This window comes from Orcinus orca, chromosome 11 (assembly GCF_937001465.1).
Source record: "Orcinus orca chromosome 11, mOrcOrc1.1, whole genome shotgun sequence".
Lineage (NCBI taxonomy): Eukaryota > Metazoa > Chordata > Mammalia > Artiodactyla > Delphinidae > Orcinus > Orcinus orca.
In genome coordinates this window covers 20,085,200-20,101,091 of record NC_064569.1, presented here as the reverse complement: position 1 = coordinate 20,101,091, position 15,892 = coordinate 20,085,200, and the positions used below count along the sequence as shown (strand labels likewise).

The following is a 15,892-nucleotide window of genomic DNA, read 5'->3' as shown; positions in this document are numbered from 1 at the left end:
ATGCTGAACTCCTCTCTCTGCCTTGAAGAATATTTTGACAGTTAAGATTTAATGTCCGAGTGACAACGCAGTAAACATAAGTTCAAATTCCACAGGGCCCAGGAATGGATGGGAATTACAGGCACTTTACTCTGTCTGCCCGCGTCCTGCTCAGCTTCTGAGGTCGGTGCAGGGGAAGATGTGGAAGGGGAAAAAAGCCATACGTATCCCCAGGGCACCCTCTAAGTGCCTGAGTTTTTGTCACTATATTCCTGCCACTTCACATAATGTAAGGCAAATGGCGAAATATGAATGCTCAGTGACCACAGTATGGAGATTTCCAAAGATAAAAGTTTTTTCAGTTACTTTGTGGGCAGGTCCATCTGAAAGAACCATTGACTTTTTAAAAAATATTTTTTAAATTAATAGATTATTATTTTTCAAATGTTAATTGAAATATAGTTGATTTACAATGTTGTGTTAGTTTCAGGTGTACTGAAAAATGATTCAGTTTGTGTGTGTGTGTCTGTGTGTGTGTATGTATATATATACATACATATGTACACACACATATATATATTCTTTTTTAGATTCTTTTCCATCATAGCTTATTACAAGATATTGAGTATAGCTCCCTGTGCTATACAGTAGGTCTTTGTTGGATATCTATTTTATGTATAGTAGTCTGTATATTTTAATCCCAAACTCCTAATTTATCCCCCCTTCCTTTCCCCTGTGGTAACCATAAGTTTTTTTTCTATGTCTGTGGGTCTATTTCTGTTTTGTAAATTAATAGATTATTTTTTAGAGCTAGTTTAGGTTTACAGAAAAATTGAGCACAGGTACAGAGTTCCCATTCTCTTCCTTCCCCCATTTCCTTATTATTAACGTATTGTAATAGTGTGGTACATTTGTTACAATTGATGAACCAATATTGATACGTTATTATTTTTTAAAATTTATTTTATTTATATTTGTTTTTGGCAGTGTTGGGTCTTCGTTGCTGCGTGTGGGCTTCTCATCGTGGTGTCTTCTTTTGCTGTGGAGCATGGGCTCTAGACACATGGGTTTCAGTAGATGTGGCACGTGGGCTCAGTCATTGTGGCTTGTGGGCTCTAGAGCGCAGGCTCAGTAGTTGTGGCGCACGGGCTTAGTTGCTCCGCGGCATGTGGGATTGTCCTGGACCAGAGCTTAGAACCCATGTCCCCTGTATTGGTAGGAAGATTCTTAACCACTGCACCACCAGGGAAGCCCCAATACGTTATTATTTATTAAAACCGATCCTTCACTTAGGATTCACTTTTGTGTTATACAGTTTTATGGGTTTTGACAAATGCGTAATGTCTTTTTTTTTAATATTTGAAATTGAATAACTATAAATTTTTTTTAAAACCCCACATTTGTTTATTTATTTTTTTATTTTTTACCGTGTTGGGTCTTTGTTTCTGTGCGAGGGCTTTCTCTAGTCGTGGCAAGCAAGTGTCACTCTTCATCGCAGTGCGCGGGCCTCTCACAATCGCGGCCTCGCTTGTCGCGGAGCACAGGCTCCAGACGCGCAGGCTCAGTAGTTGTGGCTCATGGGCCTAGTTGCTCCGCGGCATGTGGGATCTTCCCAGACCAGGGCTCAAACCCGTGTCCCCTGCATTAGCAGGCAGATTCTCAACCACTGCGCCACCAGGGAAGCCTGCGTAATGTCTTATATCTACCATTATAGTATCAGATAGAATAATTTCACCTAAAAATCCCCTGTAAGAGACATTGACTTTATAGCTATTTAAGAAGTGTGTTCCCAGCCTCCTGGCCCTCTGGACACAGTCTAGCTCCACAGGGCTGAATTCTGTAACCAAGAGGTGCTCTGTAGTAATGAGAGATGTGTGGCCTGGTGGTAAAGTGAATTGGCCCTGCTCTGCCACTGCCACATCATTTAGCCTCTCTCATCTGTAAAATGGAGCTAAGTATACAGTACTTAGTACGTGAGTATTAGATGAGATTATACATGTAAAGAACTTAGAACAGTGCCAGGTAGATAGCAGGTACTCCATACATGTTAGCTGAAATGATTATTCAAAAATGAACGTAGGTGTAGAACTAAACACATACACACATATACACACACATGAGTGCAAGTTAAATTAGGAAAATCCAAATAAGTTCAGTGGGTTGTATCAATGTCAACATCCTGGTTGGGATAGAATCCTACAGTATTGTAAAATATTACTTATCACTGGGGAGATTGGGCAAAGTGCAGCTCTATTATTTCTTACATGTAGCATGTGAATCTACAATGGTCTCAATAACAATTTCAATTTAAAGTAATTCAGGCAGCGGGAGAGGGCAGTGCTTTAGGGGTTACCAGTTAGAGATGGAGAAATGGCAACGGGGAATCATTGATCACACCCCACCTGGGAACCAAAATCAGCCATCAGAGCCTTTGGGAAAAGTTGGGGAAATTTGGATACAGAATGAGAATTGTGCTCTTATTTTTGTTAGAATGACCTGGGTATTGTGGTTATAGAAGGAAAAAAAGATGAATTTAGTGCCTCAACTCTCCATGGCCTGAACCTGCAAGGCTGTGACAAGCTGATTATTAGAAAGCCTCCCTACATAACTCTTTTTTAGTATATATATGTTTATTTATTTATTTGGCTGCACTGGGTCTTAGTTGCAGCACAGAGGACCTTCAGTTGCAGCATGTGGGATCTAGATCCCTTACCAGGAATTGAACCTGGCCTCCCTGTATTGGGAATGCAGAGTCTTAGCCACTGGATCCACCAGGGAAGTCCCCCAACATAACTCTTTACTTTAGAGTTATAATCACCACCACGCTCTCAATGTCTGCTCAAAATTTCTAGAAGAGAAACTCAAAAAGCCACAGCAGGCCATTATTTTGCCCAAGACCTAAGCCTTTAGATACTGCAAACAAAAAGTCCTTCTATAAGAGGGTCACCAGCTCTACGGGACATATTCTCAATAAGGGATTATTAATCGTACATTACGTGCAAGCTTCCTCCCAAAATGAACTACCCAGATATAAAACGGAACAACAGGCTCTACTGAGGATTCAGCCTCCTTGAATTTGAATGCCACAGATGTATTCCCAGCAAGACAAATGAATGAGTAATTATGACTCAGCACAGTGATAGACTGTATGCTTTAGACAGTGTCATTTTGACTTTAGCCAAGGCGTTTAATGTCCCTGTTTGTAAAACACTTTGTTCCCATAAACAGCTAGATCTTGGGAATTTCCTTATTATCTAACTTTCAAGTTCTTGCAACCGAGGAGTGCATTTCCAGGCATGAAAGTTTAGGGAATGCCTTTTCACCTACTGAAGATATTCACATTGCTTGGAAGTTTTAGATAAAGAACTGCTCTATCTCACCTTCAAAGAATTGTAATAACATATGCATTTTTTTCCTCTGTAAAGATCTTTTGTCGACCAGGCTCCTCTCTTTCTGATCTTTTCTGATAGAAAGTTACCAGCATGAACATGCTTGTGGTATTCCTGGAACTGTTATGTTAAACTAAATTTTTAAAGGTATTTTGAATTCAAATATGAAAATAAGCTCCCGTGGGTTATTCTTCCTGAGTGTAGATATATATATTTCTTTTTTTTTAACATCTTCATTGGAGTATAATTGCTTTACAGTGTTGTGTTAGTTTCTGCTGTATAACAAAGTGAATCAGCTATATGTATACATATATCCCCATATCCCCCTCCCTCTTGCGTCTCCCGCCCACTCTCCCTATCCCACCCCTCTAGGGGGACACAAAGCACCGGGCTGATCTCCCTGTGCTATGCGGCTGCTTCCCACTAGCTATCTATTTTATATTTGGTAGTGTATATATGTCCATGTCACTCTCTCAAAAAATATGGAACGCTTCACGAATTTGCGTGTCATCCTTGCACAGGGGGCCATGCTAATCTTCTTTGTATCGTTCCAATTTTAGTAAATGTGCTGCCGAAGCGAGCACTAAATATATATTTCCATTCCTATATTTTAATTATAAAAATGTGGGGTTTAAAAAATATTTATTTATTTATTTGGCTGTGTCGGGTCCTAGTTGCAGTACGTGGGATCTTCGTTGCGGCGTGCAGGAGATTTTAGTTGCTGCATGTGGGATCTAGTTCTCTGACCAGCGGTCGAACCCGGGTCCTCTGCATTGGGAGTGCAGAGTCTTAGCCACTGGACCACCAGGGAAGTCCCTATAAAATGTGTTTTTAAATGTATGCTTCACGGATCAGATATTTAGGACAGGTACCATCCACACTCCACCCACAGTAGTAGCTCGTCAACACTCAGGGAGTTATTTTTTATAGATTAAATAGAACAGTTAAATCACATACGAGTAACCTGGGCTACCAAATTTAGTTTCTCTCTTGGTTAGTATTGTTTCTTTCAGCAGCTTTACCCATGTATTACAGGTTACTTCTCGTTTGTCTGCAATGAAAATATTGTCTCATACGTTAAAGTTTTTTGCTTTTTTGGTTTTTTTAAATTCTGAAAATGGAGAAGTGTTTGTTCAGGTGATGGTTTAGGCATCAATCACAATTCCCCCTTTTGCAAAAAAAGGGGGTGGTGGGAGTTGTTAACAACTAACAAGTAATCTCTAGTTCCCTTTCAGATTCCATATCCTTTGAGTCAACTCATTAGTAGCTCAGAAGAATACCCAGAAAGATATGGCATCTAATATCTGTTTTAAAAAGACAATTTTCTATCTTCCCAACTACTCTTCTCAACTTGAAATGTCCCAGTTGGTTTAGCTTTCGCCAGATTTAAATTTTTCCTGGCACAAAGTTAAAGCTATTTTGGTAAATTTTAGCTTACTTTGCCTTGAAACCCATTGAAGTTTAAGTGATAAATAAAATTATCATTTTTCCTCTGAGTCAACAAACAGACATTATTCTGAGAGATGGAAAGGGGAAGTTTACAACCATACTAAGTCAAAGTTTTTGATAAACTAACGGTGGTACCAGCATTAGGTATCCAAAGAACAATATGGCTCCTTAAGGTAAATCTATCTTTGGAATAAGTAGAATAAAAGTAGTTTTCTCTGAGATCCTCTCATTTAGGGCATTAATTTGAGTGCCTTACACACACACACACACACACACACACACACACACCCCTGCTGTACTTAGAAACTAAGTACCTGGATTAAATTGTATTTCTAGATAGATATTGACAGATAGGAAGATAGATATAACATAGCCGAATGTCAGTTATAGTTATAAAAATATAGACCATGCTAACTATACCTTTATATAAATAAATAAACAGACCAGTTTGTCTCTCTAAAGCCTTGTATGGCTTTAATTGGACTGCTTGTTTCCTTTAGCCTTTCGTTGTTATAGCTATAGGGCAGTTAGCCGTACTTGAGTACATATTATCAGGTAGGTGTTTTTTTTCCCATTAAGTGTCATTTTTACTAGATTCATTTATTTATGTATTTATTTATTTTTGGCTGCGTTGGGTCTTCGTTGCAGCGCGTGGGCTTCTCATTGTGCTGGCTTCTCTTGCTGCCGAGCACGGGCTCTAGGTGTGCGGGCTTCAGTACTTGTGGCGCAGGGGCTTAGCTGCTCCGCAGCATGTGGGATCTTCCCGGACCAGGACTTGAACCCGTGTCCTCTGCGTTGGCAGGCGGATACTAGATTCATTTAGTTTGGTTTTGAAGGTAAGCTCCTAAAAGCTTGCACTTGAAGCAGCATACTAAGCCATGCTTAGTACAACTGGAATTGTATCACAGCTCAATATTTTGGGCTTTTTAAAGGTAAAGGAGTAATATTGTTCTCTTAAAAGAGCAAAATCTCTCCTCATACAAAATCTGTCCTTCGGTAGAGAAAGATTCGTTCTTTAATGTGGGGAAGATGAATACTTTTATGGAGTACAGTTTCTGTATCTTCCTCCGTAAGAGTTTAAACTAGTGTTTTATTCTGCAGCCTTTCCAGGCAACCCCTGTTCTTTTCACTTTTATCTTGTCCTTATTTTGGCTTTCCTAAAATAATCTCATTTTCATGGCTTGCATAACTTGAGCATACATTTCCTGATAAAACGCACTTTCCAACCCTTACTCCTTTCACTTAACACTTAAAACGTGTCCTGTCTCCAGTGATTGGAGGTCCTCATTGATTTCAGCTACCAGGATCACCCCCAGATTATTCTTCATATCAGACTTTGCATAGGCTTGGTTTTGTTGACGTGGACACAATTACTTTTTTATTTTCCAAAAGACATGCAGACCTCTTCTTCCTGTCTTAAATTAGCTTTGAGATCTGATTTGTTTCTACCCAACACAAAGGAATATTGCTCATGCTGGATATCTTCACACCTCCCAATCAGTGACTTTCCTGAAAGTTCTTTTTCTTTTTAATAATAATTTTATTTTAATGACTTTATTTTTTATTTTATTTTTTTTGCGGTACGCGGGCCTCTCACTGCTGTGGCCTCTCCCGTTGCGGAGCACAGGCTCCGGACGCGCAGGCTCAGCGGCCATGGTTCACGGGCCCATCTGCTCTGCGGCATGTGGGATCTTCCTGGACTGGGGCACGAACCCGTGTCCCCTGCATCGGCAGGCGGACTCTCAACCACTGCGCCACCAGGGAAGCCCTTAATGACTTTATTTTAATAGTGATTTGTGGTTGTGAGGATTCTATGAGTTCATTTATGTAAAGCATTTACTCAATTACTGTTAGTTGTTCTGGATATTCCTGCTGGGTTTGTTACTACTGGACATTTTGGTCTTTCTTCCAGGGCTGCGTTTTGGATACTGATTGCTCTCTACTTTGGCAGATGTCCATTGTTAGCTCTCTCTTGTTGGTTGATATTGTGGGTTCTCTGCCCTCTTCTGCCTCCACAAGGAACTCTGCACTGTAGTTTCTTTTTATTTAATTATTTCTTTAGGCTGCGCCAGGTCTTAGTTGCAGCACGAGGGATCTTAGTTACGGCATGCAGACTTCTTGGTTACGGCATGCCTGCAGGATCTAGTTCCCCTGCCAGGAATCGAACCCAGGCGCACTGCATTGGGAGTGTGGAGTCTTAGCCACTGGACCACCAGGGAAGTCTCTGAAAGTTCTTTTTCTGTCTTTGAAGCCTAGTCCTTGACTGCAAATCCCTCAGAATTCTTACAGTCTATTCATAGAAAATGTTGTCCGTTCCTCAAGAAATTTATGACTTAATATGGGGAAGCTGGAAGAGGGAATCAAATATTACCTTATCTTGTTAGGAATGGGTAGAATTAATTTGGAAATGCTTCTTAGATTACGTAGATTTACAGCTGTAGTCTAGTAGTATATAGCTGGATGGATAACTTCCCTGAGATTTCTGACTTCCTCAGAATATTGGAACACTTGTTGAGCTTATTTCTTTTTTTTTGGCTGCGCTGGGTCTTCGTTGTGGCACGCGGGTTCTTCTTCATTGCAGCACTCGGACTTCTCTAGTTGTGGCACGCGGGCTTCAGAGCATGTGAGCTCTTGAGCATGAGGGCTCAGTAATTGCGACGTGCAGGCTTAGTTGCCCCGCGGCATGTGGGATCTTAGTTCCCTAACCAGGGATTGAACCCACGTCCCCTGCATTGGAAGGTGGGTTCTTAACCACTGGACCACCAGGAAAGTCCCCGAGCTTATTTCTTATATTTATCAATATTGACCTGGCAACCTTAATATGTCATGGGAGATAACTGATATGATTATAGTTAGTGGATTGGATATAGGGACCTTCTAATTTAAGGTATATGCATATTTTTTCCTCCTTCAAGAAATGCAGAGAAGTTCAGATCTGGTTTTATCAATGTGATTTTGTAATTTCATGTTAGTTGAAGTGAATTCCCTTGATTCCAAGGCTTAAATGAGAAGTGATTAAGACAGAAAGAAACTGGACATCTGAGCAACAGGTGTTTCACGTGAAATTCTCAGCAGTAAACCGGGGAACACAGGAAGGTGTCATATGCAACACACATAGATGGTGTGAAAGAACAAGAGGATGCCAGAGTGGGCAGAGGAGAAATGAAACAAGAGAAGAAGGAGGCAGGGCCAAGCGTGTGAAAAGAATGTTTCAAAAAGGTGGTTGATGGATTTCGAAGAGAGGTGCTTTTATTTTTCCTTAGTTTAGGCTATGTTTAGGTGTTCACCTAATTACTCTTTACTTCCAGGCAAAATGAGAGAGTGAGTTCTCATACAGAATGCTTGGCCCATAAATCACAAGTTTTGTTGATAAATACTTCAATACAGAAGTATTATTTCTAATGGGTTTTCACTAAGAGAGTGTTTGAGATATATAGGGGTCTACTTATGGAAATTAAGAATATTCTCTCCTTAGTGTTTTTCTCTCCCTGCATCTTCCCTGCCCATACTATTTTCTCCACTTGCTTTTTTGACTCGAATACCAGGTGTTGAACAAGCCCAAAGATTATAAGCTTATAATCTCTGTCATCAAATGACCTTAATTTTACCTTCATTTTTTAATGAGTAACTGGATCATGAGTGAGTTTTAGAAATATTCAACTAAAATCCAGGAACATTGATTAATTTCTGGAGGCTGATTAATTTGATTATTTTTATTAAGAAAAGATTAGAGATTCCTCTTTGGTTACGAAGAAGTATAAATTTTGTTCACTGCTATGGAATAGCCATTGCCCCAGTTGATGGAGAAATAAATGGGAATTCATTCAAAATTGAAATACCGTATTATAGAAATGATTTTACTTACAAGATTCAATATTTGATTATTTTTGAACTAAATTTTGATGACATTACATATACAAAATTGCATAAGCTTACTCTGCCTGTAAAAAAATAAGGAAAGAAAGCAAATTCGTAAAGAATATAATTATACCTCTAAAGTGATCTGATAATGCTTAACCTTTGGGATGGAAACAAGGACAACTTGACCGAAGAAAATGTCATTACCAATCTCCTTGAAGCAAGGAGTGATTAAACGCAAAGGAGCAGTATTTCTTTTCTTTTCTTTTCTTTTCTTCTTTATTTATTTAATTTATTTATTTTTGGCTGCATTGGGTCTTTGTTGCTGCACGTGGGCTTTCTCTATTTGCGGCGAGAGGGGGCTACTCTTCATTGTGGTGCACGGGCTTCTCACTGCGGTGGCTTCTCTTGTTTCGGAGCATGGGCTCTAGGTGTGCGGGCTTCAGTAGTTGTGGCTCATGGGCTCTAGAGTGCAGGCTCAGTAGTTGTGGTGCACGGGCTTAGTTGCTCCATGGCATGTGAGATCTTCCCAGACCAGGGCTCAAACCCATGTCCCCTGCATTGGCAGGCGGATTCTTAACCACTGAGCCACCATGGAAGCCCAAGGAGCAGTATTTCTTTCTTTCTTTTTTTTTTTTCTAAGATGAAATTTTTTTTAATTTCAGATATGGTAGCATTAAGACCATGGGATGGTGTCAAAATAAGCAGTGCTACACCTTTGGAAGGCATTAAAACAAATGTTTTAATAATTAAGAAATAAATATTGTATTTCATATTTTAAAATATGTTTACATAGAAATATGATAGAACATTTTACAATTACTGAATTTTTATGCTTTTCTGCTGCTTAAGAAATTTTCCATAATCCAAAGAATTAATTATGTTCACTTTGTAACTGTAGTTTAAATTATTGGAGGGAATTTAATAAATTAAATTATAGTCAATACTTAGGAAAAATGTGCTTACCAAATCATATTTATTTCATGTAATATATATGTGTGTATATATATATAATATATATATATAAAACAAAGCACAAAGGGTTATAAATATTCTTCTCCACGCTCAAAAGACCTTCAGATAGTGAAGAATCATATTAACACAACCAATTTATTTATTGCATTGTCTTTAATGGTTATTAAAAGATGTTAGAAAAAGAGAATGCTCAGATATAGATTCACTTTATTTTAAGAAAATCTTAAGTATCCAAACCGTGGATTCTTAATCCACATAAATAAATGACTGTTCTTTTCATAAAACATAACCATAGTTTTCTCCAAAAGAGCTAGTTTTCCCCCTTATTCATTTAAAGCAGTATTTGTTTCATAAAAATTAAACTCAGAGCTTTTAAGAACTCTTCTATTTATATATGTATGACACACCCATTACTGTATTATACTAGATTACTTCTCATTTTCCTTACATTTTTATTTTTATTTAAATTTGATTTATTTTTTTTATTTGGTTGCGCCGGGTCTTAGCTGCAGCAGGCGGTCTCCTTAGTTGCAGCTCATGGGCTCCCTAATTGCAGCAGGCGAGCTCCTCAGCTGCAGCTTGTGGGCTCCTTAGTTGCGGCATGTGAACTCTTAGCTGCAGCATGCATGTGAGATCTAGTTCACTGACCAGGGATCGAACCCAGGCCCACCACATTGGGAGTGCGGAGTCCCATCCACTGCGCCACCAGGGAAGTCCCCCCTTACATTTTTAAATTTCAGAGAGTAGAATTTACAAAAGATAATTTTTTTTTTTAGAAATTTCATGTAATGTCTGAAACATTTATATTAACATATTTCCATACAAAAGTATTTCTTGAGTTGATTGAAGAGTGCTGTAATTTTCCTTGTTCTAAGAAGTTAAACATTTAAAAATTAACATATACTCTCTGTTGCTCACAAGTAAGAATTTTATCTTCTGATAAATTTTTTTGAGCAGTTTTTATAATTTTTTTGAGCAGTTTTTGTGTCTAGGCTCCATGTGCACATGTCTCTAGAAGTGCCTTCTATTTTTCAAATATTTAGCAGAAAAGTTTAGAAAGAAACATATCTTGGAAGTTTTTCACATGGGCACTGTGTACATTCAGGGTCATAAGTACAGTGGGCCCTCCGTATCCACAGGTTCTGCATCCCCTCAAATGGAAGATCGACTACTAACCATTTTATACAGGGGACTTGAGTATCCGCGGATTCTGGTGTCCAGGGAGGGTTCTGGAACCAATCCCCCATGGATACTGCAGGATGAATGTGTATTTGAAGCTATTTTTTAATACTGCTATGTTTTGTTTTATCTATTTGTTGTGTCTATACTCTAAAATATCTATAGGGAATTTATTTCTCACGAGGATTTAATTGCCAACTTACTACCTATGTAGAAATTTAACATGGATTTGTGAGTTCCTGGATGTATTTCTAAAGTGTACATAGTACTATGTATCAGCAAGCACAGCGATCCGCTTCCAAAAGGAATGGGATGTCAGTGTAATTACACTGGTATCCACTGCTTTTCAAAAGTTTGCTTTAAGCCATGCTGCTTTTAAGGAAGACCCTCATTAGTCCCTGTTTTTGCTAATGGACAGAAATCCAAACAGGTTTCCACTTTCAGAAAAAAAGTGAAAATAGCCATCAGCATTTGTTTTGCAGGGAGTTGTTATAGAGGCATCACAGGTCTAGTAGCTTGAGTGGGCCCGCCAAGCTCCTTCCCAGGGAAATACATGCAACATCTCAGGATCAAGCCACCATAGCTTTGAACTGTGTCTGCGAGCATCTGTGCTTTATCTCAATATATTTTGTTCATCCATTAGCAAGATGTGTTCTACAGTAATTGCTTCTTCACTTTACACCATTTCAACTTAGGAAAGTTTTCATAGGAAGGATCTACTTGCGGGTAAACCTACATCTCCATTTTATTTTAGGATATGGATAACGCTACACACACACACACACACACACACACACACACACACACACACATGCACACACACAAACACACAGATCAGGATCTGGACTTTAATAAACCTTATAGAATAATAATGTCTGTTTCATTGCCAAACATGACTGCTTTGGTGTGTATTTGTGTAATGATGGGGCAGGATGGGTAGGGCGTACAGGAGTGAGTTAAGTTAGTACCAATTATACATGGTCAAGGAACCATGGACTCACATATTTCAAGTGACCCAAGACACTGTTGCTATAACATTTTCTCAAAATGGTCTTCCCTTTGCCTGAGAAGAGTAAAATAATATAGTGTAAGTTAGCTGAGGAAATTACCATGTGCCCACGAGCCTTGAGAGAAATCAGGTCATCTTCATAGAAATCAGGTAATAAGCCCTTGCAAAACTTAATATGTATGGTATTTCTTGCTTCCCGTTGTATGCTTGCCAGAGTTTTGTGACATTCATATTTATGGTAGGCAATGTGCAAACATTTGGCTGTGGCAAATTCTGGACTCTTAATAGGCTGGGGAGAACCAGCAGGAAGGAACAGGGAGGGTGAGTGAGCAGAATCAGAAGACATTGAAACATGGGGAACAGGTATGGGTACACTGGATTGTCTGTCAGCAACTCAGCTTCACTCATGTCCCCTTAAACATTTTCCTCCTGCAGGGACGAACTCCAGAAATACTGTTGTCAGAATCCCTCTCCAATATGTTTCTGGATTAGATTCTGCTAAATGGTAGACATTCCCATGAGGTTTGGAGGGTGCACAAAGGGAGAGCCGTTATTTTTCAGTGGCAGCTGGGATCATCCATGGGGTGGCTTCCTCTGTCTTCTGGGGTCCTGCTGGGAGTTACCCACTGCGGTGCCACAGGTGGCTGAAGATCTCCAGTGGAGGTTTTCCTGTGATCCCTGTACTTCCTGATTAAATAACTTGGCCAAGGTCAAACAGCTAAGCAAAAAAAAGCATGAATTCAAGTTCAAGAACTGAACTCCAGAGCCTATGCTTTTAGTCGCTCTCTGTAGTGACTGCTACAGAGTGGAGATGGGATGCTATTCCGCTGTCTTCAAGTGCTCTTGTATTTTCTTTTCATCTTTGACAAATCCTCAGGCCAACCTTTGACCATCCCTTAACTGTATAATGTTAACCTTTTCCATTGCTTCCATTATTCTGTTAAGGCAAAATAGAGCAACAGTCTGTCCTTTCTGCCAGCCGCAACAACCTGAAGCAAGGCTCTATTTTGTTGAAAGCCTGGAGAGGTACCTTATTTGTAGAATTTATTTAACAACCTTGGCTTAGAGAGACTGTACTGGGGTAGCTCTATTAGCACTTCCCAGACCTCACTGTACACTCCAGTCTCTAGGAGGACATTTCAGTAATAAGCATCCCCACGTCCCACATCAGACCTACTGAATCAGAATCTGAGGATGGGACCCAGACATCTGCATCTTTAACAAGCATCCCCAGGTGATTATCATGCATTCCGATAGATGCTGATCCCCATCCTGTGGTCTGAAGATACTAACATTTCAACAGAGGAGAGGGTTATTGGAGGAAGTTCTACATACCCTGCTTCAAACAAAGCAATTCCATTTTTAGCTTGTTTATACATTGGAGTGCCATTGGATTTTATTTGCTAAAAGAGTTCCAGTACTTTATTTTTAAACCACTACCATTCTCTCAGTTGAATAGCTCTCCTCAACTCTACATATTTTCCTGTTTAATTCCTCAGCAGCAGCACAAAGTTCCAAATGCCTTTCTTTCCCAGCTCACCAGGACACTTCTTTCCGTTTTGCATTCCATCTCTTCCTGATTCTCATAGGTAACTGGAATTGAGCTGAAAATATTCCCAATTAGAAACACAGTCCTTTACTTTTCTCTCAGCAATGAAATCATTGCATGCATATAATTACACAATGGAAACACTGAAGAACGCTCCTTGGTTTTTCTTTGAACAGATTTCCATATATCTATGTGACCTTGTTTATGTTTGTCATTTATACTAATATGTTCCGAAAACAGAAGGAGTATTTAATTTGCTTGACATAATATTCAAAATCTGAGTCAGGTGTACTTTTTTAAAAAAATTAATTAATCAGTTTTTGGCTGCATTGGGTCTTTGTTACTGCACACAGGCTTTCTCTAGTTGTGATGAGCAGGGGCGTCGAGCAGGGGCTACTCTTTGTTGCGGTACGCGGGCTTCTCATTGTGGTGGCTTCTCTTGTGGAGCACGGGCTCTAGGTGTGCAAGCTTCAGTAGTTGTAGCCCGCAGGCTCAGTAGCTGTGACTTGCAGGCTCTGGAGCGCAGGCTCGGTAGTTGTGCTGTATGGGCTTAGTTGCTCCGAGGCATATGAGATCTTCCCAGACCGGGGCTTGAACCCATGTCCCCTGCATTGGCAGGCGGATTCTGAACCACTGCGCCACCAGGGAAGTCGTGAGTCAAGTGTACTTAAAAGCTAAGATCACTATGCTAAAGTAATGGTTTCTGTCATTTAATGAAACTATTAGGTTTTTCCCCTGTGTTTAATGACTAGAGACCATAGATTCTATGTTGTGAGTCGAAGGAATTAGGGAAGGAGAGTGAACAGTACCAAGTAAAATTCCTGATGATGGCTAGAGATGGATTTCAAAGCACACACCAATCACATCACACGCACACACAAAGCCCAGAATATTTCAGAATTTTTGCCTGATGAGAATTATATGAACTTGAAAAAAATATATACTATTTTAAAACTTTAATATGTATTTACATCACTTTCATATATAGTTATGAAATACGTCTCTGAGAAAACTGCAGACACCCTGAAGTGTTTTAATTTCTCAACTGATGCAACTATTGCCACCCCTCCCTTGTCTGAGCACCAAACCCTATACCTTTTACCCATTATCTGTGAAACATCATGCAAAGCACTTTATGTGCATCATCTCAAACCATCCTCAGTATAATGACAGGATGTAGCTATCATATATTATTCCATTGTACAGATAGGAAAGCTAAGGCCTAGAGATGTTAGGAAACTTTCCCAAGGCGATACTGCTAGGGAACAGAGGAAGCTGGATACACATCCTAGGGTTTTAATTCATCAATTTTTTTTTTTTTTTTTTTTGCGGTACACGGGCCTCTCACTGCCGTAACCTCTCCCGTAGCAGAGCACAGGCTCCGCTCGCGCAGGCTCAGCGGCCATGGCTCACGGGCCCAGCCGCTCCGCAGCACGTGGGATCCTCCCAAACCGGGGCACGAACCCGCGTCCCCTGAATCGGCAGGTGGACTCTCAACCACTGCGCCACCAGGGAAGCCCCTAGGGTTTTAATTCTAGCAACCAAGTGCCTACCATGATGCTATTTTGCCCAGTTCTCCAGTGAAACAAATGTTAAATGTCAGCTGGTCAATCACTAGCCAAATCTCTTTTCTCCTCTGCCTTTTACTACTTCCTCCTTTTAAGGTTCAGGAGGTAGCCTGCTCTGGTGGGATAAGCACTGTCTCTGTTGCTTTGGCAGATACATGAACTTGGCAGGTGTATCAATTATTTCAAACCTATGAGCTTCAATTCCTCTGAAAAATGGGCACATCAACCCTACAGGGTTGCTGTGAAGATGAAACAAAATAATATGTATGGATGTGCTCTACCAGGGCCCAGTCAATGGGCGTTCAATAAATGCGAGCTTTTCTTCTTGCCTACTTTTCTCTTTTTTTCTTTGTTATTAGCTCCACAAAAACAAACAAATGGACACAAAAACCCTAAGCTGCTTTTTATTCTATGTTCTTTGAGTCCCCATAATTGGAGGTGTTCAAAGAAAAAAATGAATGACTCCTTGATGGAATGTTGTGGCTGGGATTCAGGCCATCTGGGTTACTGGCTTCACCAACACCTAATTCACCTTAACTCTCCACTTCTACGATTCCATGACAAATTACTGATCAGAATGTGTCATTTTATTTTTAAAGGATTTAGTTATGGGTAACTTTACCCTCTGCACCTCTTTTTTTGGTTACCTCTTATTGTGTCAAAAACAGATGTGAAGCAGAATGACCTCAAAGGGTGCAGTTAAGTGAATGGTAGTGAATTCATTTAATAGCCTGGTATACAAATTGATGATAATAAAGTAGAACAGAAATACATGCTTTTATATCTATTCCGGTTTAGCGACTGCCCAGATTGTGGTCGATAAGTCATTCAAAGGAAGTCTATGTTGCCAGAAAGTCACTTCAGATTCTTTAACAAATTTCTCTACTATTGGACATCTAAATTTTGTATTAGGGTCAACTCTGGCTTCTGTATCCTA

The 15,892-nt window shown here is 39.8% G+C and overlaps 1 protein-coding gene and 1 non-coding gene across 3 annotated transcripts in view; one reads left to right on the top strand and one right to left on the bottom strand.

Annotated features, from left to right (window-relative positions):
* Positions 1 to 15,892, top strand: part of BCAT1 (branched chain amino acid transaminase 1) — a 222,423-nt gene that overhangs the window by 111,738 nt on the left and 94,793 nt on the right. The gene's annotated exons all lie outside the window — the stretch shown is intronic.
* On the bottom strand, positions 3,845 to 3,952 carry LOC117201750 (U6 spliceosomal RNA). The gene has a single exon (XR_004483839.1). It is a non-coding gene; the product is annotated as a U6 spliceosomal RNA (small nuclear RNA).